Consider the following 26907-nt stretch of genomic DNA (forward strand, 5'->3'; position numbering starts at 1 on the left):
AAACATTCATCAACTGATGAGTGGATAAGAAGATGTGGTATATATGTAATGAAATACTACTCAGCAATGAAAAAGAATGAAATCTTGACATTTGCAACAATGTGGACAGAACTGGAGGGTATTATGCTAAGTGAAATAGGTCAGTCAGAGAAAGACAGATATCATATAATTTCACTCATATGTGGAATTTGAGAAACTTAACAGAAGACTATAGGGGAAGGGAGGGAAAAATAAGTTACAAACAGAGAGGGAGGAAAACCATAAGAGACTTAAATATACGGAGCAAATCAGGGTTAATGGGAATGGGGGGTGGAGGGGAGGAGGGTGGAGGGTGATGGACATTGAGGGGGGCACTTGTTGAGATGAGCACTGGGCGTTGTATGTAAGTGATGAATCACGGGAATCTTCTCCTAAAGCCAAGACTACACTGTATGTTACCTAACTTGACAATAAATTAAACAAAAATTATATATATATATATATATATATATACACACACACACACACACACATATATACGATATATATATACACACACACATACGTATCGTGTATATATATATACATATATATATATATATGAAATTGTAAATCAATTTTTATGTGGAGCCATGACCAACCTATTAAGGCAAAAAGAGAGCTAAAAGTAAGAGGTATGTAAATGGAAACAGATAGGTAAATGTTAATGAGAAGAAAGTCCAGAGTATGGCCATGAACCATTTACTCTACACGAGTTCAGTGTTTTTAGTTGTTCTTCCACTGTCCACCACCAAAATTCATAACCATACAGTAACTGAGCTAAAGTATCCATATGAGGTAGACATTAGTCATAACTAAATTAAAAAATTTTAACAAGCTTTGTGGTGTAACTTTATTAACTCAGAAAATACATATTTAGGATTGCCTGGGTGGCTCAGTCAGTTAAGCCTCTGACTCTTGATTTTGGCTTAAGTCATGATCTCATGGTTCATGGGTTCAAGCCCTGCATCCAGCTCTACACTGGCAATGCGAAGTCTGCTTGGGATTCTCTCTTTTCCTCCCCCTCTGCCCCTCCTCACTCACGCTTACTCTGTCCATTTGTCTGTCTTGCTCTCTCATTCTCAAAATAAATAAACTTAAAAGAAAGAAAATAAATATTTATTACATTTATTACAATTGCTTACATTTTAATTCTACTGAGTTGTACACAATGATTCCGTGAAGTGAGACTGAACAGCAACTCTGTGCAAAAAGTTTAAGCTCTCCCATTACTGTCTTTGTAGAAACAACAGGTTATATGAGTTTATGTGTAGAGAGAATAAAGTCATTCTTTCTTTTATATTTCTTTGGTATGGAGAGCACACACCATGCAAATAAAATAATCAATGAAATTAGGTACTAACATAGCAGAGAAAAATAGGCATTCAGATAACTATCATAACATATAATCAGTAATATTGCTTAAGAGAGGCAAGTGACAGGTTATATTATATATTAAAATGTCACTTGTTCCTGAATCCACAGCCTTGCCATTACCTCATCATAGCCTTGGAGCCATGTGACTTTGGGCTCTTCACTTTGCACTTGGTCTATGACCAGCTTTGGCCAAAGATATATGGGCAGAAATGACAGTGTGACAATTCTGAGAAAAGGCTTTAAGAGGTCTTTTATGTTTCTACTTGGCTTTTTATGCCACATTTAGAACCACATTTGGGTGGCAACTCAGTCATCATCACAAGGAATACACACAATAGTTAATCCTATAGTCCCAGAAGGGGAAAGAGGACAGCCACATGTGCTGACCTGTAGACTTGCAATAAAAGAAATGCTACCTACACCATCTGAAGCCCAACCTACCCATAAACACATTAGCAATAATACATGATTATTGTTTTAATTTACTGAGTATTGGAGAAGTTTGTTATGCAGTATTATTTTTACAAAATTTAACCAATACAACACACAAAAAAATTAGAAAATTTAGAAAACAGTTACACCCACCTTGGGAGGGTATTGCAGGTGTTTTTGCTTTAAATGATGGGCAGATAGAACCTGGCCATCTGAGAATGTTGAAGATGGGTGCTTCATATTTAAAGAGGAGTACGTAAGAAAACACATAGGAAATAGAATATCTATGCCTTTGCACACACAGAAAGTAATCTGGGAAAAACATGTTTCAGCATAACTGCCTGGCCTTCAGAGATGTGCTTATTCAAATTTATAAAATGAGATTTGAAGAAGAGAATTGAGAAGGAAATGGAATAACATTTCCCTCTCTTTTCTCCCGCTCTGATGATCTAGAATGGTCATGATAATGAATGTCCATTCATTCATTTCAGTGGGGCCTACACTGTGTCCTGGCTGGCTGGAAAGGGAGAAATGGATGGTTCTAAGATTAACTTGTAGATCTGTGATAATGACAGGAAGTGTCTCATACATTATATACTAATGTGGTATTAGGGGATTAACATAATTACATCATGTTAATATAGTATTAAGATGGTGACAAAAGTCAATTTATAAAATATTTTGTAGGGGCTATAAAATTGGATACCATTCACCAGTTCTTTGGTGTAAATGGAAAAAAAATCTTATACTGCCTCATAATACATGTCACTAAGTTCACTTCATTCTCTAAACACTTTATATACAATTTCATCATTAAGGTAAATCTGATAATAGTAACAATAAATTAGAAGAAACTAAAATTGTTTTTATAATTTTCAATTAACTTACATTGGATCTGTCTTCATTTTCATTAGCTTAACTTTACTGACAAAATGTCTACACAAAGCTTAGCTTTAGGTTGCACTAAATTTTATATCATCAGCACACCATTTTATTTGTGTGATGTAACACACTTAATAAGAATGTTGTTCAAACAAGGCCTCAGATTCTCCTGTATACAGACTATGCACTGAAAGTAAATTAATTAGGCAATTTAAAAAATGTTCTCTACCCTATTAGCCTGCTATCAAATTTGGGAACTTGAAGAAGCACTCTCACTTATTTGTGACACGGTGTAAATAAAACTGGTAGATAATTTCAAATGTCATTTTGGCTACTACTGTTAATTTTCTTTTTCTTTCCCTATGGTTCCTGTAAGTAAGTGGTGAATAGTTGATAGCTGTAGAACTATTTCAAATTCCTATAAACCCAACCATCAAATAGGAAGGAAAGAGGTTTCAGCTTCTGTTCTCCAGATTCATTGCTCAGACTGTCTTCTACCTATGGATCTGGTTTGGCCAATGGTGCCAGAAAAGATAGAATGTCAATTCCAAGCCTCAGCCATAGGAGGTATTTTACAGAGATCTTTTATTACTAAATTCACTTAGCAATTGCCCAGTTTGCTGATTCACATTGTTCATACGCAGGTCTTTGGGACAGTCTTACGAATACTAAGGAATAGCCTGTCTCCCCTCAGACACTCTTCTTTCAGCCACAAAATTTCATGACGGCATCCACTAACATAAGGCTACAGATGCACTACCCCAAGCATGGAATCAGTGAGAGGCTGGGGACCTGACCGGGCTATCAGGAAAAAATACTGAGAACAGATGAAGGAAGAAATCAGCTTATTTTCCATCCAATGGATGTCTTTGATTGATTGTATATTTCTTGCCATTGGCATAGAGCCACATTTGGATGTTAACTCAAATTATGGTTAACATTTAAGCCTATTTCAAAATCTTCATCTTTGTATTTGTAGTCAGGGCAATCAGTGTTTGCTGCACTGGTAGACATTATTATTTTCAGAAAACATCTTGTTGAGTGGTATCAGTGATATATTAACAACATAAAGAAAACAAATAAAGAAAGAAGGATCGTGGGTGAATAACCTTCTTTTTCTTTTTGTAAAATTTTTTTTCCTGAAGGAGGTAGATACCACTATGAACTGTGAATGAAGTGAGTTCCTGTCCAGCTCTCAGACTTAGGTCTGTGGGATCCTAGGTAGAAAATAATGGTCTATCAGAATTACCGTAGTTTAGACATCTAAAAACATCACCTTGTTTTCTCCCCCCATGACAAAGGAGAACATACCTATAGCAAATGCCATTATGTATTTCAGTGACATATCTTGTTACACAGCAAAGGAGATGAAAAAATGCACATTTTAATCGCTCTCATATTTAACTTCAGCATGCATTTTACACACAAAGCAGCCAATGTTCTTGCGTCAGGAACATACCATACCCCACACCCAATACACATACCACTACCATACACAAGGAAAAGTAACTTATCCTTTTGAAAATATCTATAATTTCTTAAGTTTAAAAAAAAGAGTTGAGAATGTGAAGAAAGCTGGAATAAAGAGGCTTGTTCTGGGCAGATCTGTAAATATGTGCCAGTTCTTAGTTATCCTTCAATCCTTCCCAATCATCAAACTTGCCTCAAATATTTTATTGTGTTACTCTTAATAAACACCCACCAAAAATAGACTTAATAAGGGTTAATAAGAGTTTCTTAAAATAAAAACAACACTTTCAGCAGTTTTGTCAGGCATTTGTTCACATATTCATGCTACTTACCATAAATGCTTATGTAGACTTCTGAAACCTCCAGCTTCTGCATAGGACAAGAAGTGACTCATTCAGACTGCTACTCTTCTCTCTACTCCATGAGGAAAATAACTGGTTTTGTCATTATTTGTTTTTTTAACGCCTGTGAATAATACAGAGATGGAGATTGTATTAGCTATCTATTGCTGCATAACCAATTACCCCAAACTGTTAAAACCTAAAACAACAGTAAGTATTATCTTATAGTTTGTGTACATAAGCAATCCTGATGCGGTTCAGCTGGGTCTTTTGGCTCAGGATCATTTGCAAGGCTGCAGTCAAGGAGGTGGCCATGGCAATCACCTCATCCTAATGTTTCACTGCAAAAGGTCTCCTTCCAAGCTCACTTATGTCATTTTTGGCAGGATTCAGTTCCCTATGGACTTTTGGACTGAGGGCTTCAGGTGCATGCTGGCTTCTGGCTGAAGACTGCCCTTAGATGCATGTCTCAGCAGCTCATATCACGGAAGCTTGAATTACCAGACCAAGCAGGTGAGAAGATCCAGAGAGAGGGCACCGAAGTTTTAAGCCACCAGGGTTTTTGTTGTTGTTGTTTGTTTGTTTTGTAACTTAATATTTCAAGTGACATCCTGCTATTTTGCTATATTCTATTCAACAAAATTTAGTAACTCTGACATACAGTCTGGTGGAGTGGACTACAAAAAAGGCATGGATATTAGGAGAGAGTATCACTGAAAGCCACTTCAGAGCCTTCTACTACAGAAATGGTTACCTTTTGGAGGATAAGGACCTAGAGGGAGAAGAGTGGTTGTGGACTCTTGGTGGAGAATTTAGGAAAATACACAGAACTGGCCACCAACATACCACAATCACATTCCGAGAAATATTTGCTTAAAACTGTCCTTTGAAAGAGATACTCCTATCATTTCCAATTTACAATGAACAAACCTGGAATTCGTCCAAGGAGTCACAGCCTTTGGGTGATGCTGAAGTATGAACAGAGGCATTTGAACCCCAAAACCCTTATTTTATCAACATAATTATTGTACTGGACGTAAGAAGGCAGGAAGTGTTATAGAAAGGGAGCTATTCAACTGCCAATAATACATATCCCCCCCCCAAAAAGCTTAAATATTATAAATCTTATCAAACAACAGGAGAAATTTCTTCTCTGTCTCTTCATTATCTTTTTGTCCTGGTTTTATGACAACCAACCTTCATAAGTTGAAGACAACTCAAAGTGGCATTGCTCAAAATAGAGGGATCCGATTCATACTATCTTCACTGAAAATTGTACTCAGATAATTATAGATTTACATGAAGTTATAAGGAATAGTACAGAGTAATAACATGAGAATATATGCACTGCACCCAGTATATGAATTTCCTATTGCTCTTGTAACAAATGACCACATACTTAGTGGCTTAAAGACAGCACAAACATTACCTGATCATTCTGGGGGTCAGAAGTCTAAAAGAAGATTCACTGGGATAAAAAACAAAATAATGGTATAACTGCATTCCTCCTGAAGACTCTGGGGCACAATCTGTTTGCTTTTTCTAGCTTCTAGAGACTGTACACATTCCTTAGCTTAGGGACCCCCAGACAGTAATTACATCACTCTAATCTCTGCTTCTTCCATCTCCTTCTTTCCCTTATAAGGACCACTGTGGTTACATTGGGCCTAGGTAATTAATTCAGCAAAATATCCCTCTCCTACAGCCTTAATCACATAAGCAAAGTCCCTTTTGTCATTCAGGGGACATATTCAGGTTCCAGGATTAGGACACAGATATGGGCAGGGGACATTTTTATGCCTATTAACCTGATGTTCCCCAATGATAACATTTTGCAAAACCATACTATAATATTACAACCAGATTATTGACATTAATATAACTCACCAATCTTATTCAGATTTCCACAGTTCTACTTATCGTCATGTATATGTTTAATTCTATACAACTTCATCACTAACGAAGGTCTATCCACAACCAATGTCAAGACAATGAAGAGTTCCATCACCACCAAATATCTTGTGTGTAGAATACTACCCTCCTTATTCACCCTCCCCCCAATATTTTCAACTCCTGGAAACTACTCATTTTCTATCCATTTAAAAAAATTTTTGTCATTTCAAAAATCTTATATAAATAAAACCATACTTTTCCAACCTTCTGGGATTGGCCTTTTCCATTCAGTGTAATTCCCCGGAGAATCATCTACATTGGTAACAACTCACTTGCTCACTGCTGAGTAGTACTGCATGGAATGTACGTACCATACATTTTTTTTAATGTTTATTTATTTTTGAGACAGAGAGAGACAGAACATGAGCAGGGAAGGGGCAGAGAGAGAGGGAGATACAGAATGTGAAGCAGGCTCCAGGCTCTGAGCTGTCAGTACAGAGCCCAACGTGGGGCTCGAACTCACGGACTGTGAGATCATGACCTGAGCCGAAGTCGGACACCTAACCAACTGAGCCACCCAGGCGCCCCTGTACCATACTGTTTTAAACCACTCACATGCTGAAGGACATCTGGGCTGTTTCCAGTTTGAGGCTATTAAAAATTAAACTGCTGTGAATATTTGTGTATAAGCTTTGGTGTGAAGGCAAGTTTTTACTTCTCTATGATAAATGCCAAGAGTACAATTATTGGATTGTATGGTTATATGTTTATTTTTGTAACAAACTTACAAACTGTTTTCCAAAATGGCTGTACCATTTTGCTTTCCCACTAGCAATATAGAGTGATCCAGTTTCCTTGCATTCTTGCCAACATTATTGTCATCTAAAAAAAAAAAAAAATTAGCTATCTCCTTAGGTCTGTACTGATATTTCATTAATGTTTTAGTATGCATTTATTTGATGGCTAGTGGTGTTGACAATTTTTTTATGTTCTTATTTGGCCCCTATATGTTCTCTTCAGTGAAATGTCTGAATATTTTTTTTTTTAATTAGACTGTTCTGTTGTAGTGGTTTTGTTGTGTCTTAACGTTGAGTTTTAAGGGTTTTTTACACATTCTAGATACTAGTTCTCTTTCAAATATGAGTTTTACAAATATATTCCCCTTGTCTGTAGCTTGTTTTTTCATACTCTTCATATGAATCTTCATAGCACAAAAGCTTTTAATTTTTATCGAGTCATATGTGTGAATTTTTCCTTTGATGGATTATAATTTTATTACCAAGACCATGAACTTTCTGCCTGAATTCAAATCCTGAATATTTTCTCCTATATTTTTTCTAAAAATGTTTGTATTTTATGTTTTATATTTAAGTACACAATCCATTTTTTAACTTTTGTATAAGATGTGACACTTAAGTTTAGGATTATTATTTTGTCTATGGATGTCTAATTACACTAACACCATTTGTTTAAAAACTCATCTATCCTCCATTGATTTGCTTTTGCACTTGTGTAAAAAATCAGTTGGGCATATTTGTGTGGAGCTATTTCTGGATTCTCTATTCTCTTATATTGATCTATACATCAATCCCTCTGCCAATAGCAAACTGCCTTGAATATTGTAGTTATGTAATAACCCTACATATCAGGTAAAGTGATTTCTCCCACTTTCTTCTTTGCTAAGACTGTTTTAGGTATTCTAGGAATTTTACCTTTCCATATACGTTTTAGAACAAGCTTCTCTATGCCTGTAAAAACAAAACAAAACAAAACAAAACAAAACAAAACAAAACAAAACACAAAACAAAACTTGTTGGGATTGCATTAAGCCTGTACCTAAATTTGGGAATAACTGTTGTCTTTACTATGTTGAATCTTCCAATCCTTAAACAGGGAGTGTTTCTCCATTTGTTTAGGTCTTCTTTAATTTCTTTTAGCAACATTTTGTAAAAACCAACAAACAGAACCTGAGCCTGTTTTAGGGTGTACCTATTTTCTTATCTTTGAGTGGCTGTAAATGGTATTTCCTTTTATTCAGTTTCTGCACATTCACTGTTAGTATACAGAAATGATTCCTTTAATGTGTTGATCTTATATCCTGAAACCTTGCTGAACTCACATATTAATTATAGGAGGTGTGGGATGGGTTTTTTTTTCGTAGATTATTTGGGATCTTCTATGTAAACAGTTATGTCATTTACAACCAGGGACATTTTTATATATTCCTTTTTAATCTGTATGCCTCACCATAATACCTAAAGACTCCAGTACTATATTGAGTAAGAATGGTGATAGTGAACATGCTAGCCTCATTCCCAATCTTAAGGGGAAAACATTCAGCCTTTTACCATTAAATATGATATGAGCTGTAAGTAATTTGTTATAGGGAATTAGTTGAGGTAATTCCCCTCTACCTTTGACTTGCTTGTCTCCTTAACATGAATGGGGTGTAGAATTTTGTCAATTTCTTTTTCTGTGCCAACAAATAGGATCATGTAATTTTTCTTCTTCAATGTGGTATGTCAATATGGTGGGTTATACTGATTAACTCTTCTCCTCCTTCTCCTTTTATTCTTCTTCCTCTTCCTTCTCTGCTTTTGCTTCTTCATCTCTTTCTTTTTCAAGGGGTGAACTATATTGATTTATCTTCAGGTTCACTGATTCTAACCCTTATTATATCCACTCTACTATTGAACCTGCCCACTGAATTATTTATTTCTAGCATTGTATTGTTTTCCTTTTTTTTTTAAACAACTTCTGTATTTTACATGAAACTTTTCTTTTCTTTTTTTCATTTGTTTCCAGAGACTTTGTAATTGATTGCTGAGGATTTTTATGACAGCTAAAGTTCTCATCAGATAATTTTAACATCTGATTCATCTCAATGACGACATCTGTCATTTGACTGTATTTTTCTCATTCAAGTTTTCATTTTCTTGGTTCCTAGTATGATGGATAATTTTCAGTTGTATCCTAGACATAATGTCTATTGGGTTAGGAGATGCTGGAGCCTATTTAAATGTTTCATTTGAGCAGGCAGTCACCCTGTCTCACTGTAACATGCTAATCCTAGTCTATTTTGAGGACTGGAGTTCCTTAATAGTTTAATTTTCATAGCCATTGTGGTGTTACTATTTTCCTTTTATTGTTATTTTGGTCTGGTGCCCCTAGGGGTCCCACTGGCTCTTAATGGTGCTGCCTGAAGAGGAATTTAGGAGAATTACTCAGGTGGGAGAACTAGGTATCCCCTTAGTGAAGAAAGAATTGCCAGAACTAGCAGGGAGATGTTCCGTGGCCAGATGCCCATTTGTGGTTGGATTACTCTATCTGTGCTTCTCTACCTCCAAATGCTCCAGTGTCTCTGTTGTGGATAGAAAAGAAGACCTTGTAGGTCAGGACACCTTCCATGGCTAGGTCTCTCCTTTCAGTCTATCTGCCTGCACTGGTGTTTCCCAGGACAGGTAGGCATTCTTAGGCCTGCAGGGGGCATTCTTTTGGGATTTGCTATATAGCAAGGACCCCCTGCCTGCAGGGATCTGGAGAGAGCTTCCTAGAACAGGTGGTGTGATGCTCTGATGTCACTGGAAGAAGGTATCTCAGGCCCATGGTAACAAGAAGGCTCTTCTAACTAGTGAGCTGGTTATGTCTCTCTTTCAATATTTCTATTTTCTTTAATATAATTTATTGTCAAATTGGTTTCCATGCAATACCCAGTGCTCATCCCAACAGGTGCCCTCCTCCAATGCCCATCACCCACTTTCTGCTCTCCTCCACCCCCCATCAACCCTCATTTTGTTCTCAATATCCAAGAGTCTCAGGGTTTGCCTCCATCCTTCTCTGTAACTTTTTTCCCCCTTCCTCTCCCCCATGGTCTTCTGTTAAGTTTCTCAAGATCCACATATGAGTGAAAACATATGGTATCTGTCATTCTCTGACTGACTTATTTCACTTAGCATAATACCCTCCAGTTCCATCCACGTTGCTGCAAAATGGCCAGACTTCATTCTTTCTTATTGCCAAGTTATATTCCATTGTATGTATAAACCACAATTTCTTTATCCATTTGTCAGTTGAGGACATTTAGGCTGTTTCCATAATTTGGCTATTGTTGAAAGTGCTGCTATAAACATTGGGTTACAAGTGGCCCTATGCATCAGCACTCCTGTATCTCTTGGGTCAATTCCTAGAAGTGCTATTTCTGGGTCATAGGGTAGATCTATTTTTAATTTTGTGAGGAACCTCCACACTGTTTTCCAGAGCGGCTGCACCATTTGCATTCCCACCAACAGTGCAAGAGAGTGCCTATTTCTCCACATCCTCGACAGCATCTATAGTCTCCTGATATGTTCATTTTAGTCACTCTGACCGACGTGAGGTGGTATCTGAGTGTGGTTTTGATTTGTATTTCCCTGATGATGAGTGACGTTTAGCATCTTTTCATGTGTCTGTTGGCCATGTGGATGTCTTCTTTGGAAAAGTGTCTATTCATGTCTTCTGCCCATTTCTTCACTGCATTATTTGTTTTTCAGGTGAGGAGTTTGGCGAGTTCTTTATAGATTTTGGATACTAGCCCTTTGTCTGATATGTCATTTGTAAATATCTTTTCCCATTCCATCGGTTGCCTTTTAGTTTTGTTGATTGTTTCCTGTGCAGTGCAGAAGCTTTTTATCTTCATTAGGTCCCAATAGTTCATTTTTGCTTTTAATTCCCTTGCCTTTGGGGATGTGTCAAGTAAGAAATTGCTGTGGTTGAGGTCAGAGAGGTTTTTTTCTGATTTCTCCTCTAGGGTTATGATGGTTTCCTATCTCACATTTAGGTCCTTCATCCATTTTAAGTTTATATTTGTGAATAGTGTAAGAAAGTGGTCTAGTTTCATTCTTCTGCATGTTGCAGTCTGGCTCTCACAGCACCATTTGTTAAAGAGACTGTCTTTTTTTCCACTGGATATTCTTTCCTGCTTTGTCAAAGATTACTTGGCCATACATTTGCAAGTCCAATTCTGGGTTCTCTATTCTATTCCATTGGTCTAAGTATCTGTGTTTGTGCCAATACCATACTGTCTTGATGATGAAAGCTTTGTAGTAGAGGCTAAAGTCTGGGATTGTGATGTCTCCCGCTTTGGTTTTCTTCTTCAATATTACCTGGGCTATTTGGGGTCTTTTGTGGTTCCATACAAATTTTAGGATTGCCTGTTCTAGCTTCGAGAAGAATGTTGGTGCAATTTTGATTGGGATAGCATTGAATGTGTAGATTACTTTGGGTAGTATTGACATTTCAACAATAATTATTCTTCCAATCCATGAGCATGGAATGTTTTCCATTTCTTTGTGTCTTCTTCCATTTCCTTCATAAGCTTTCTATAGCATACAGATTTCTTACATCTTTGGTTAGGTTTATTCCTAGGTATTTTATGGTTCTTGGCGCAATTGTGAATGGGATCAGTTTCTTTATTTCTCTTTCTGTTGCTTCAGTATTGGTGCACACAAATGCAACCGATTTCTGTACATTGATTTTGTACCCTGTGACTTTGTTGAAATCATGTATCAATTCTGGCAGACTTTTGGTGGAGTCTGTCAGGTTTTCCATGTAGAGTATCAGGTTGTCTGCAAAAAGTGAAAGTCTGACTAAATCTTTGCCAATTTTGATGCTTTTGATTTCCTTTTCTTGTCTGATTACTGATGCTAGGACTTCCAACACTATGTTAAGCAACAGAAGTGGGAGTGGACATCCCTGTCGTGTTCCTGATCTCACAGGAAAAGCTCTCAGTTTTTCCCCATTGAGGATGATATTAGCTGTGGGCTTTTCATAAATGGCTTTCATGATGTTTAAGTATGTTCCTTCTATACTGACTTTCTTGGGGGTTTTTATTAAGAAAGATGCTGTATTTTGTCAAATGCTTTTCCTGCATCTATTGACAGGATCATATGGTTTTTATCTTTTCTTTTATTAATGTGATGAATCACATTGATTTATTTGTGAATACTAAACCAGCCCTGCAGCACAAGAATGAATCCCACTGATCATGGTGAATAATTCTTTTTATATGATGTTGAATTCGATTTGCTAGTATCTTGTTCAGAATTTTTGCATGCATATTCATCCAGGATATTGGCCTGTAGCTCTCTTTTTTTGCCAGGCCTCTGTCTGGTTTGGGAATCAAAGTAATGCTGGATTCAAAGAATAAGTCCCGGAGTTTTCATTCCATTTCTATTTCTTGGAATAGCATGAGAAGGATAGGTATTGCCTCTGCTTTAAATGTCTGGTAGAATTCCCCAGGGAAGCCATCTGGTCTGGCCAAGACTCTTATTTTTGGGGAAATTTTTGATAGCTGATTCAATTTCTTCATTAGTTATGGGTCTGAATGTTCAATTTTTCTATTTCTTCCCATTTGAGTTTTGGTACTGTGTGGGTTTAGGAATATGTCCATTTCTTTGAGGTTGTCCAGTTTGTTGGCATATAATTTTTCATAGGATTCCCTGATAATTGCTTGTATTTCTGAGGGATTTGTTGTAATAAATCAATTTTAATTCATGATTTTATCTGTGTGGGTCCTCTCTCTTTTCTTTTCAAGAAGCCTGGCTAGAGGTTTATCAATTTTGTTTATTTTTTCAAAAAAAACAATTCTTGGTCTCATTGATCTGTTCTGTTTTGTTTTGTTTTGTTTTTGGATTCTATGTTGTTTATTAGTGCTCTGATCATTATTATGTCTCTTCTTCTGCTGGGTTTGGGGTGTCTTTGCTGTTCTGCTTCTGGTTCCTTTACATGTACTGTTAGATTTTGCATTTTGGATTTTTCTTGTTTTTTGAGATAGGCTTGGATTGCAATGTATTTTCCTCTTAAGACTGCCTTTGCTGCATCTCAAAGGGTCTGGATTGTTGTATTTTCATTTCTGTATGTTTCCGTATTTTTTTTTTTAATTTCTTCTCTAATTGCTTGGTTGACCTGTTCATTCCTTAGCAGGATTTTCTTTAACCTCCATGCTTTTGGAGGTTTTCCAGACTTTTTCTGTGGTTGATTTCAAGTTTCATAGCACTGTGATCTGAAAGTGTGCATGGTATGATCTCAATTCTTTTATATTTATTGAGGGCTGTTTTGTGGCCCCGTATGTGATCTATCTTGAAGAATGTTCTGTGTGTACTCAAGAAGAAGGTATATTCTGCTGCTTTGGGATGTAGAGTTCTAAATATATCTGTCAAGTTCATCTGGTCCAATGTATAGTTCAGGGTCATTGTTTCTTTGCAGATTCTCTGTCTAGATGATCTGTCCATTGTTGTACATGGAGTATTAAAGTCCCCTGCAATCACCACATTCTTATCAATAAGACTGCTTATGTTTGTGATTGTTTTATATATTTGGGTGCCCCGAATTCGGTGCATAGACATTTATAACTTTTAGCTCTTCATGATGAATAGACCCTGTAATTATTATATAATTCCTTTCTTCATTTCTTGTTACAGTTTTTAAAGTCTAGTTTGTCTGATATAAGTTTGTCCAGCTTTCTTTTAACTTCCAGTAGCATGATAGATAGTTCTCCATCCCCTCACTTTCAATCTGAAGGTGTCCTCAGGTCTAAAATGAGTCTCTTATAGACAGCAAATAGATGGGTCTTGTTTTTTTTAATCCATTCTGATACCCTACATCCTCTGATTGGAGTGTTTAGTCCATTACATTCAGTGTTATTACTGAAAGATAAGGGTTTAGAGTCATTGTGATGTCTGTAGGTTTCATGCTTATAGTGATGTCTCTGGTTCTTTGCGGTCCTTGCATCGTTTCACTCACAGACTCCCCCTTAGGATCTCTTGTAGGGGTGGTTTAGTGGTGATGAATTCCTTCAGTTTTTCTTTGTTTGGGAAAACCTTTATCTCTCCTTCTATTCTGAATGACAGGCTTGTTGGATGAAGGATTCATGGCTGCATACTTTTCCTGTTCATCACATCAAAGATTTCCTGCCATTCCTTTCTGGCCTGCCAAGTTTCCGTAGATAGGTCTGTACTACCCTTATGTGTCTACCTTTGTGTGTTAATGCTTGTTTATCCCTAGTTGCTTTCAGAATTCTCTCCTTATCCTTGTATTTGCCAGTTTCACTATGATATGTTGTGCATAAGATCAATTCAAGTTATGTCTGCAGGAGTTCTCTCTGCCTCTTCGATTTCAATGCCTGTTTCCTTCCCCACATTGAGGAAGTTCTCAGTATGATTTGTTCAAGTAAACCTTCAGCCCGTTTCTCTCTCTCTTCTTCTTCTGGAATTTCTATGATACAGACATTGTTCCATTTGATTGAATTACTTAGTTCGCTAATTCTCCCCTCGTGATCCTGGAATTTTTTTATCTTTATTTTTCTCAGCTTCCTCTTTTTCCATTACTTTATCTTCTAATTCACCTACTCTCCCTTCTGCTTCTTCAATCTGCACTGTGGCCACCTCCATTTTATGTTGCACGTCATTTATAGCACTTTTTAATTCATCATGACTATTTTTTAGCCCCTTGATCTCTGTAGCAATTGATTATCTGCTGTCTTCTATGCTTTTTTCAAGCCCAGTGATTAATTTTGTGACTATTATTCTAAATTCTTGTTCAGTTATGTTACCTTATATCTGTTTTGATCAATATTTTAGCTGTCACTTCTTGCTGGAATTTCTTTTGAGGAGAATTCTTCCATTTGTCATTTTGGCTAGGTTTCTGTCCTTTATGAGTTTTAAAAACTTGTTGTATACTCTGAAACTGCTAGCACTGCTATATTAAAGGGGGGATCATACACTCTCTAAGGCCTGCACCTTCAGGAGGTGTTTTTTGGAGAGTGTTACTTGCTCTCTGTTGTTGTGACTTTGGTTATTTTACTCCCCTACTCCTAGTGATGTTTTGGACCCTCCACCAGGTGTGCTTTGATTTGTTCCTTGAAGTAACCCTACGCCCCTTAAGGTTGTCCCAGTTTCTCCCTGATAGACTCTTTCTCTTTTCCTTCCAGACTCTTGGGGTTCAAAGTCCTTTGGCTTTAGCCCTTCTTTGTTTGAGAGATGCAGGAAATACAGATACCCCTACCTCTCTGCCATGTTAGTCCCTCTCCGAGTAAAATCTCTTATGTTTCTCTTTCAAATGCCAACAGCAGCTTTAGCATCTCTCTTTGGAAGAGTAAGTCTCACCTCGGGTCTGATGAAAAGGAGAGTGTTTCTCTGGCTTATTGTTAGTGGACCTCCAAATTGATCCTCTTTCCAATCCTGCAAGTTCTGTATTTTCCATGGGGTTCTGGCTCAGTTTGAATGGGGGATAGGGCTATCTGGGCTACTTTCTGTTCCTGGTTTGGGTATCAGGAAACATTCAATCTAAGTACCCTTCTTCGTGTTGAATGGGGGTCATAAAATACTCTGCAGCTGTGTTTATTCTCTAGTCCTAAGGTCCCTAATTTTAGTTTACCTTCTTACCACATTTCAGAGGTCTTTGATGGTTGTCCCTTGTGCTGCATTCAGGGTTGATAATTATATTTAGTTGCACCTATTTTTTCTTTAATTTAGGGGATGAGCTGGAAGACATGGTTCTATACCATCTTGTCCTGACCTTAACAAATCTATATGTTTTTCAAAATTACTTTTTCCAGGGGCGCCTGGGTGGCACAGGTGGTTAAGCGTCCGACTTCAGCCAGGTCACGATCTCGCGGTCCGTGGGTTCAAGCCCCGCATCAGGCTCTGGGTTGATGGCTCAGAGCCTGGAGCCTGTTTCCGATTCTGTGTCTCCCTCTCTCTCTGCCCCTCGCCCGTTCATGCTCTGTCTCTCTCTGTCCCAAAAATAAATAAACGTTGAAAAAAAAAATTAAAAAAAAAATTACTTTTTCCAGTCTGAAAACTGTTCTCAGTATTTAAAATTGAATGTCAATAAACATGATATGTAAGTTGGATAGGAAAAACTATATAGCATCATTTTTCTCAGTCATTTCCATCATAATTTAGGGCTGTCAAGAGAAAGGGCCATTTATTTAATTAACTTCACAATTCAGAATCTTTAAGTTCTTTACAAAAAGCACTTAACGCTGTCATTATGTAACTCTATATGCATTGCATTGTCTCAGATGAGTGATGCTAAAAGAATAATTCAGATAAAAGAAGAAAACACATGAATGTGTGTAACAAGTTAATGTGACATACAAAATAAAATACAACTAATTCCTATATCACTGACAATTCTAACTCTAAAAGATAGCCATAGCTAAGCAACCTAAGAAATTTCATTTGAGAGCACTACCAGAAAGGACTATATAGAAAAAAAATTTAAGAAAATAAAATGTTGTGCATGTGCATGTGTGTGTTTATAGAGATACAACTCCTAATGGTAAATTTAAAGGAATAGCAGGCATCTGTTGATTTTAACTGATGAATGTCATGGCATTCCTGCTAATGATGAAACAAGGAAATTCTGATTGTCATGTTATCTGCAGCAATGCAAACAGAAGTTGGTTTAAAAGATGATATATAACACCCAGGGAGCCTGAGGATTCAGAGGTGGCATCTATGACCCCAGAAACTTGCACCGTAGGAACAAATATTCAAGTCAGAACCTGAATATTTCATAGAATGCATCAGACTCTGTACCAGGTTGAATGATGGGTCCCAAAAGATGTCTGTATCCTCACCCACAAATCTGTATATTATTTTATGGCAAAAGGGACTTTGTACACATTATTATGTTAAAGATCTTAAAATATAGAAATTAGCCTAGCTTCTCGGGCAGGGTAACAAAAGATAATGACAGAAGTAGGACTGGTGTTATATGAGGGAAAGATCACAAGTGAAGGAAAGCAGGCAGCCTCTAGAAGCTGGAAAGGCAAAGAAATAGATTTTCCCCTACAGTCCCTAGGAGGAACACAGCCTTGCCAACACCTTGATTTTAAAACATCTGACCTCCAGAAATGTTAAGTTACTAGATTTATCTTGTTTCAAGCCCTAAATTTGTAGTAATTTGTTGTAGCACTAATAAAAAAACTAATAAAGCCTCCAAATAAGTTTTCCTCAAATTATGTTCACTTATACAATTTTATCAAAACTTCCTTTTCATTCCCTTTCTTATAAACCTATTGCTTTTCTGCCTGACAAATATGAGGGACAAAAATATATATTCTGGAGTTAATTTTGGAAACCATATTTCTACTATGAATTATACTTTAAATATCCTCTGAAGATACAAAGGAGATTTTTATATCAAATGGACTTGTGTGTGTGTGCATGTGCAGAGTGAGTGCAAACATTACTGACCATCTATATGCGCACACACCCTTCTTAGATAATATCAAATATTAACATAAGTTCTATGCAGGCACTATTGTCTTTTGTTTTTGTTTTTGTTTTTTTTCTTGTTCACTCCTAGGTTCCCAGCACTTGGAACAATGAATATTTGTTGAACAATGAAAGGTTAAATTGAATAAAAATACAGACTATTATAATATATTCATTCTGAGTTAGCAGGACTAGGTGTCTTTTGAGTTCAAGCTCTCCAGCTAAATCTAGTTCTTTATTTTTTATATCAAATTATCTCAAACTGACTTTGTATGTGGCTTTAACTCAAAATTACAATGCATATGGTTTTGGGAGGACTTTAAAAGTTCCTATTTACCTATATTCTTACTGCTGACAAATTTCACTTGGTTGTGGTAATGAAAACAGAGATAGATTTATGTTAATGAAAACATGATGAGTAATTTTTTCTATAATTATCAAAAGCGAGGCTCAGAAGGGAGCCATATAGGGTGGAGTACATCCCAATGTTTTTGAAGAGGAAAGGATTAAAAATTCAACATGGAATACATTATGAAAAATTGATATGGATCAAATCCCATTACATCTAAACCTTTAGGGCATCTGGAGTGTTTACTGTGATGGAAGTTCATCATGAAAACACAGCTGTATATCACATTCCCAGGGAGAGGAGCTAAGTTAATATCACCCTCTCTGGTGAATTTACAAACATAAAAGATTACATTTTAATGGCATAAAGAAGGGAAGGGTTTAATATATAAATATGCATGCTTCTCCCCCTTTCCTTTTTCCAAGCTCCTGGATCATTGTAGGCAATCTCACTGCACTTTGCTTTAGGTGATGATAAATCCAAATCTTTATGCCAACAATGGTTATTGGAATTTTAGAGGTAAAGGGGAAGAGGAACAGGGAGGTGAGAAGCAATTATAACCTAATGAAATACAACATGTATTGTCAAATGGTATATTTTCTTCAGCATCTTTTATATTGACACTAAAATTTACTAAGAGAGGGAGAGAAAATAAGTTTAAAAAAAAGCATTTGTATAAACCATTATAATCAAATAATAAAAGTACTTTTATGTCACATAAAATAACTTTAGTTACCATCTTTATTTTTAAAATTTTTAATGTTTATTTTATTTTTGAGAGAGAGAGAGACAGAGCATGAGCAGGGGAGAGGGGACAGAGAGGGAGACACAGAACCCGAAGCAGGCTCCAGGATCTGAGCTGTCAGCACAGAGCGTGACGCGATGCTCGAGCTAACAACCAGTGAGCTCATGACCTGAGCTGAAATAGGATGCTTAACCAACTGAGCCACCCAGGTGCCCCTTAATTATATTTTAAAAGAACAACTGCAACTACTGATGACATAAACTGACTCATCTGCCCTTATAAAATATCAATTAATCAAAATTTCTTGGTGATATATATATATAATATATATTATATATATATATATCTGCATATATATACATATATATCTGTATATATATGTATATAATCTATATATACCTATCTGTGTGTGTATATACATATATCTGCAAATATATTTACACTACTTATAAATATATTTATACCACACAAAGCATTTTGAGGTATCTTCCCAATTTTTGTGACAGATTTTATTTTTTTTGAGGTTTATTTATGTTAGAGAAAGAGAGAGAGAGAGAGAGAGAGAGAGAGAGAGAGAGAGAAGGCAAGCAGGGAGGGGCACAGAGAGAAGGAGACAGAATCTGAAGCAGGCTCCAGGCTCTGAGCTGTCAGCACAGAGCCCCATGCAGGGCTCAAACTCACGGACCCTGAGATCATGACCTGAGCCCAAGTCAGACGCTCAACTGACTGAGCCACTCAGGTGCCCCTGTGTGACAGATTTTAAATGAATATTTTATAAAATACTATTTTGCATTAAACCCAATATTGCAGAAAGTTTTACCTACAGTATTGCCAGGTTGATTTAATTTTCCTCAAACATCATTATCATGTCCTCTTTCTGCCCTTCCTTCAGTGGCTTCCTGAGAGATACAGATTAAACAGAAAACAGTGAAGTCTTTCAAGGCTTCACATGTTTTCTTGTTTGGTTTCTTCTTCTTCCCCTTCCTTGTCCTCCTCTTCATCTCACCCTCTTAACTCAGTCTCTCCAGTTAGTCATTAAGTCCTTGCTATGTGGTAAGCACAATTCTAAGTGCTGGTATCACTACAGGAATAGGATAGTCAGGACGTCTGTTCTCAGGGAGTCCCTCTAATGAGGAAGAACGTTTAACAGAACAAGCAATACTAGGCTTTAGCCAGGGAAGCCCAACTATAGGAGTTAAGAGCAAAATTTCTGGAGCTGAGTTTCAATACTGGCTTTAGAATCAATAAGTGCCTGACTTTTTGATGAGTTACTTACTCTTCCTCAGGCTATAAATTTTTCACCTATAGACAAGGGATGCTGTTGTTGCTGCTGATAATAATAACAATAATAATAATTATTATTGCTATTATTATATGATGATGAATGATTAGTAACTGCTTTATACTTTCACCAAGAATACTAAATGAGGTAATACTTTTATTGTTAGGGACTGGATTTAATAACATGTGTATGCTTAAGGAGTTGAGTTGTATTTGAGAACTACCAACCGTCTTCCTATGACTTATAAATGTTATGGTTTTAATAACCAAAAATATTCTCCTGGAATCAAACTTACTTGAAATAGGTAACCAGGATACCCGAAAATGGCCAACAGAATGATGTTCTTCCCAGTGTCCTTCTAAATTAAGGGTGTGAGTGTGATATTATATCAGTAAATACATAACCTAATGTACTTGTGCAATCTACTGAAACCAGGGAGAAAGCAATGCCCAGGCTTGCAGCCTACTGCTCCTTCAGAGCCAGGTGGCATTCACACAGCACATGCTTCCCAAATCCTGATTGGCTGCCTGTCTTATCTGCTTCTTTTCAACCTGACAGGGGTCGATAAAGCACTGCAGAGAACAAAGTGGATGTGTAGAATAAAAATGGTGATGAAAAAATTGAGAATCTTGAATTACATTTGGTTTGGTGAATAAAGGACAGTCCATTCATTCTAGGATATGCATTTATTTGAAGCTGTAATTATTATTATTGAAAGACATGCAAGAGGGAGCATATGAAGCAAGGCCTGCAACTAGGCTCATTGTGAGATCATCAATGACCCAGGGAGCAAGAATAGGAGAAATAAAAGATAGCTTGTGAAATGAGTCACTGCGAGATCTTAAGTTGGGTATTTTCACACAAATTTTTGTCCAGATCCTTTTCTGCTCATTAGTGAAATTACAGTGAAAGATAAATGAAGGGTGTCCACACAAAAAGCTTCAAGATCACCACGGTCATTACTTAAAAAAAATGATTTGCATTTCATTGCAGGGATATAATAATTCCATTAACACAAAAAGAAAAAAAGAATGTAGGGCATAGAGGAAATGGCTCGGCTTGTGGAACAGTGCCCTGTAATAAGAATCATCCTGGACCAGGAATTAGAGATCCTGGTAGGAGTTTCCATACATGTCTACCTGGCAGTACAACCCCAGGCCACTGAAGAAATAAAATAAAACCTCTATAATGGGGAATGCCCTCATCTGCTCAGTGCAGGCAGCCTTTAAAACCTATTTCAGGGGCACCTGGGTAGCTCAGTCGGTTGAGCTTCCGACTTCGGCTCAGGTCATGATCTCACGGTTAATTCGAGCCCCGTGTCAGGCTCTTTGCTGACAGCTCGGAGCCTGGAGCCTTCTTCGGATTCTGTGTCTCCCTCTCTCTCTGACCCTCCCCCATTCATGCTCTGTCTCTCTCTGTCTCAAAAATAAACATTAAATTTTTTTTTAAAATAAAAAAAAATAAAACCTATTTCATATTTCTCAGTGTCATGCCAATTAAAGAAGAGAGAACCAAACGCAGTTCTCATCAGCTATCACTACAAGCAACCCTGAAGACATTAATAATTCATTTAACTTCTTCCAATGGAGTTTTTTGGTTTGGATTAATACTTTTATCAAAGTATAGTTTTGTTTTTTCATCTATAGGTCTCAAACTCTTATTTGACTTATACATTCTTTAATTTTGTGTTGATAGTCACCACTTCTTCTATCCCCTTTCTCATCTTCTGTTTTCTTCTCTGGATGGATATGCTGTAAGCATACTAAACTCTAAAGCCTTTTTATTCCTAGTGTACAAAATATGGGCTGAGAATGGGCCACAGTGGTATCAACCAGAAGTTTCTTAGGAATGCAGACTCTTGGGCTCCCCCTGCACCCTGATCAATCAGAGTCTGCATTTTTACAAGATTTCTGAATGATCCATTTTCACATTAGGTATGAGCAGCACTGATCTAAGCACTGTCTGCTTTGCTTTGAATGATATTTTGTTCCATACCCCAGCTGCTGAGATAGCAAAAGAGATCCAAAATGAAGAACAGAGGTTATTAAAGCTAAAATGGGCCTCCCTGGTAGTCTACCCAGCCACCTCATCTTAAAGTGAGGGGAATAGTAATATGCCCAAGGTCATGTTCTTCCTGAGCCAGGAGCAGAATTCAATCTGCTGCCTTGAGTCATGGCACTTTCATGTTAGCAAAGATATACTTTCCTACTTAATTTTTCCATTTTCTCTCTCCAGCCAGGGAAAAGTTAATCACAGGTTCTCTGGGTCACCCTTGGTCTTTGGACTCTCAAGGCTCCTGAGTGCATGTACTTATTTATAGTAGAAAACAACCATAAACCGTTCATTGGAGACCAAGGCCATCTGGGTAGCCCGAGGGGTGGCTTGGCTAATTCACCACCCTTTGCCTCTGGCTCCTCAATTACCGAGTAGGAGATGATTCATCTCTACAGAGACCTTTGACAGTCTCAGCTGAAAAGCCTCTGAGAACTGCAAAACATTACTGTGACCTGCAAGTGAAAATCATGCCACTCCCCGAACTCTCTGGATTTGGAACTGAAACTAAAATTAGCAGCTGCCATTGGTCTATACAATACATTACTCCACACCTTATTGCCAGGGGTACAGCCAAAGTGGCTTTGCAAATTATTACTCAAAGGTTCTCTGTAAAAGTAACAGTATATGGTAGAGAGTACAATAGATTTGGAGTTAGAAGTTCTGGGTTTGAGCCCCAGATCCTCCACTGACCAGCTGCATGCATTTTGGCTACTATTCCAATACTCTCAGCCTCTGCATCTTCATTTTAAATAGCCTTGTTACCACTTATGTCACCAGATTTTTTTCCTTGTTCTTGTTGTCAACGCCTTTGTCTCTTCCATGTGCCTATGGTCTCAGTGTCATGATCACCTTCCTGCTTCTCTACCATTCATACATTTCCCTTCCTCTTCTAAGACCACCAGTTTTCCATTTTGATGTCCAGGAGGCCCCAGGGAGGATGACTCTACTCTCAGCTCCTCCAGAACAGTCAATGACTAAGCTAAAACAATGAGCATATTTGGTACCTCTGTCCATAATGAGTGAGTTCTGTAGTTGGGATGTGAACTAATGAGCTAGCCCAAAAGAGACAGTCTTGGGACTATCCAAGGAATGCTACAATCAAGAGGTCTCTTTCTCTTCACTGTGCTGACACAACATGATACATAGACCTGCCATGTCCATTTGTGTCCATACACAGAAGCCAGCTTGAGGACAAAGCTGATCCACTAATTGTGGCTGAGCTAAAGCCCTAATCACAAAATAAACTTTTGGATAACGTTATACCTCAGTGAAACCTTATCCCTGTACTTTTCAGTTGTATGAACGAATTTTCTACATTTTTAAAACTACTTTGAGTCTGGTTTTCTATTTTGGGAAGCCTAAGCATAGTAACAAACATTTCAGTCTCAAGAAAACCTCTAAGTAGCCATGTGTTGCATGGCTTTCCTCTACTACTCATAATTTGTCCCACTCCAAAACAATATGCATATGGTGTCTGAAAAGGGTTCTTTGAACACTGAGGTAAATAAATATATCTCTTTATTTATTTTGTAAATAATAAACTGTAAACTGCAAAATCTAAAATACTATTTTTCATAAAAGTGTGAGTTTAAGGAAACTATTTGATCTGTGATACTTGCTTCGAGGTCAAGAAACTGATAAAATCCTTGGACCTTATCCCCCCAGATACTGACTATACACATGTATGCAATTTTCAAATAATTTCAAGGAGGTAATAAACAAACTTCACAGGACATTTATGATCTCTCCATGACTGATCTCCTAGAACTGGTTCTTAATTTGTGGTCCATGGGCCCATGAGTCACCAAAGAGGTTAAGAACCATATACTATGTTAACCACCTGTGAGTTCTGTGAATTCCTCTACTGAATATATCCTATTAGCAAACTCCCACATCTAAGCTATAGTAGAATTGAGTCAAAGCTTCATTACAATTAATGCTTTAAGTAGAGATGTTCTGCTGAAACGTTCCATGTTTTCCTCTGAGCTTCATTTACATTTCTCTTTAAATTATTTCATAACACTAAGGATAACAGCAAAGGAAGTGACCCTGATACCAGTCAGACCACTTTTCCTCTCATTGGGAATGATCTATGGATTTGGTTCCACAAAATCAATTGAATTGATAGAAAGTTCAATACTTGAATATAAAACGTAATTACATACAGCCAGGTTGGGAAGTTGTTTATAGGCATCCAAAGCACAGACTGAAATGGAAAAGACTAAGATAATTGAACTCAAGATCTCACTTACAGTGTAATTTTATATCCATTTAGAAGCAACTCCAGAGATATCAATGGCCCTGTCTTTGAATCAAGCCAGAGAAAAGGAGAGGGTGGCAGCAAGATAAAAGGAATCTGAAGGTAGGTTCAGTCTGGTGAGAGTATTTCCATCTTTTTCCCACTCAAACACAAACCTAGTATCAACAAATTCCTTGACACAAAAGAGTAACATTATATTTAAGATTCAACTTTGTAGAAAGAGCTTCCTTTAGGGAGTCAAGAAATTTTTATTTAAATTCCAATCTTTCTACTTTCTTGCCATGTGACATGGAGAATGTACCTAACTGATTTAAAACCATTGTCCATCTTTGGTGTTTGGGCAAACAAAATCCCACATGACTGGGTGAAGGGTAGGTACTAGTTCTTGGAAATAGCCAGCACATGATTACTTCACAGGATAGTCATGCTGGAATATGAATGTAAATGCAAGTGTTAAATGGGGAGGTCAACTTAAAAAAAAAGTTAAAATGGGATAGACACAAATGCTATCTGATCAGCATTTAAGCTGAGCGCCCAATTTTTATTATCCTGTGAGTCAGAAAGACAACCCATAAGCAACTGAGATTAAGGAGATAGTTGCTAGAATCCACCCAGGGAGCTCTCTACTCTTTCATTTCAGAAAATTCCACTTCTGGAAGGAGGAGGATTCTTAGGATCTGTCTCCCGTTTCCTCTAACCATTTTCTTACTTCTCTGTAAATATTCTCAGGATGAGAAGAAAGACATAACACCCCTGATAATAGGTTCTAACACAGAGTGGTCATATTCTTGGAAATTTACTCAGCCAAGGACAAAGGGTATGCTATTTATAAAACACATACCTCCCATTTAGGTTTTTCTTTTTTGGGGAGCTGAGGGATGCATTCTGGTGAGGTTTAGAAAGAGAAAAAGCAGGGGTGGATACAAGTATCTTCTAGAAAGAGAAGGATATAATGTACAGGACTGTTCTAGGTAGACAGAACAAGAAAGAGGGAATCATGCGGATGTTAGGAAGAAGCCTGAAGTAGAGGAAAGTGAAGCATGTGCCTACCTAGAGGTATTCCCTCAGCAGAACTCAAATTTTTTCTAGTTTGACAGTTTTTCATTTGTTTGTTTTTTAATATGAAATTTATTGCCAAATTGGTTTCCATACAACACCCAGTGCTCATCCCAACAGGTACCCTCCTCAATACCCATCACCCACCCTACCCTCCCTCCCACCCCCCAACAACCCTCAGTTTATTTTCAGTTTTTAAGAGTCTTTTATGGTTTGGCTTCCTCCCTCTAACGTTTTTTTTTTCTCCTTCCCCTCCCCCCTGGTCTTCTGTTAAGTTTCTCAGAATCCACACAGGAGTGAAACATATGGTATCTGTCTTTCTCTGTATGACTTATTTCACTTAGCATAACACTCTCCAGTTCCATCGACGTTCCTACAAAAGGCCATATTTCATTCTTTCTCATTGCAACGTAGTATTCCATTGTGTATATAAACCACAATTTCTTTATCCATTCATCAGTTGATTGACATTTAGACTCTTTCCATAATTTGGCTATTGTTGAAAGTGCTGCTATAAACATTGGGGTACAAGTGCCCCTATGCATCAGCACTCCTGTATCCCTTGGGTCAATCCCTAGCAGTGCTATTGCTGGGCCATAGGGTAGATCTATTTTTAATTTTTTGAGGAACCTCCACATTGTTTTCCAGAGTGGCTGCACCAATTTGCATTCCCACCAACAGTGCAAGAGAGTTCCCATTTCTCCACATCCTCGCCAGCATCTATAGTCTCCTAATTTGTTCATTTTAGCCACCCTGACTGATGTGAGGGGATATCTCAGTGTGGTTTTGATTTGCATGTCCCTGATGACGAGTGACATTGAGCATCTTGTCATGTGTGTTGGCCATGTGGATGTCTTCTTTGGAAAAGTGTCTATTCACGTCTTCTGCCCATTTCTTCACTGCATTATTTGTTTTTTGGGTGTGGAGTTTGGTGAGTTCTTTATAGATTTTGGATACTAGCCCTTGTTCCAATATGTCATTTCCTAGTATCTTTTCCCTTTCCATTGATTGCCTTTTAGTTTTGTTGACTGTTTCCTTTACAGTGCAGAAGCTTTTTACCTCCATGAGGTCCCAATAGTTCATTTTTGCTTTTAACTCCCTTGCCTTTGAGGATGTGTCAAGTAAGAAACTGCTGCGGCTGAGGTCAGAGAGGTTTTTTTCCTGCTTTCTCCTCTAAGGTTTTGATGGTTTCCTGTCTCACATTCAGGTCCTTTATCCATTTTGAGTTTATTTTTGTGAATGGTGTGAGAAAGTGGTCTAGTTTCATTCTTCTGCATGTTGTGGTCCAGCTCTCCTGGCACCATTTGTTAAAGAGACTGTCTTTTTTCCATTGGATATTCTTTGCTGCTTTGTCAAGGATTAGTTGGCCATACTTTTGTGGGTCTAATTCTGGAGTTTCTATTCTATTCCATTGGTCCATGTGTCTCTTTTTGTGCCAATACCATGCTGTCTTGATGAGTACAGCTTTGTAGTAGAGGCTAAAGCC

The sequence above is a fragment of the Herpailurus yagouaroundi genome, unplaced genomic scaffold, assembly GCF_014898765.1.
Source record: "Herpailurus yagouaroundi ecotype Mexico unplaced genomic scaffold, PumYag 183, whole genome shotgun sequence".
Classification (NCBI taxonomy): Eukaryota; Metazoa; Chordata; class Mammalia; order Carnivora; family Felidae; genus Herpailurus; species Herpailurus yagouaroundi.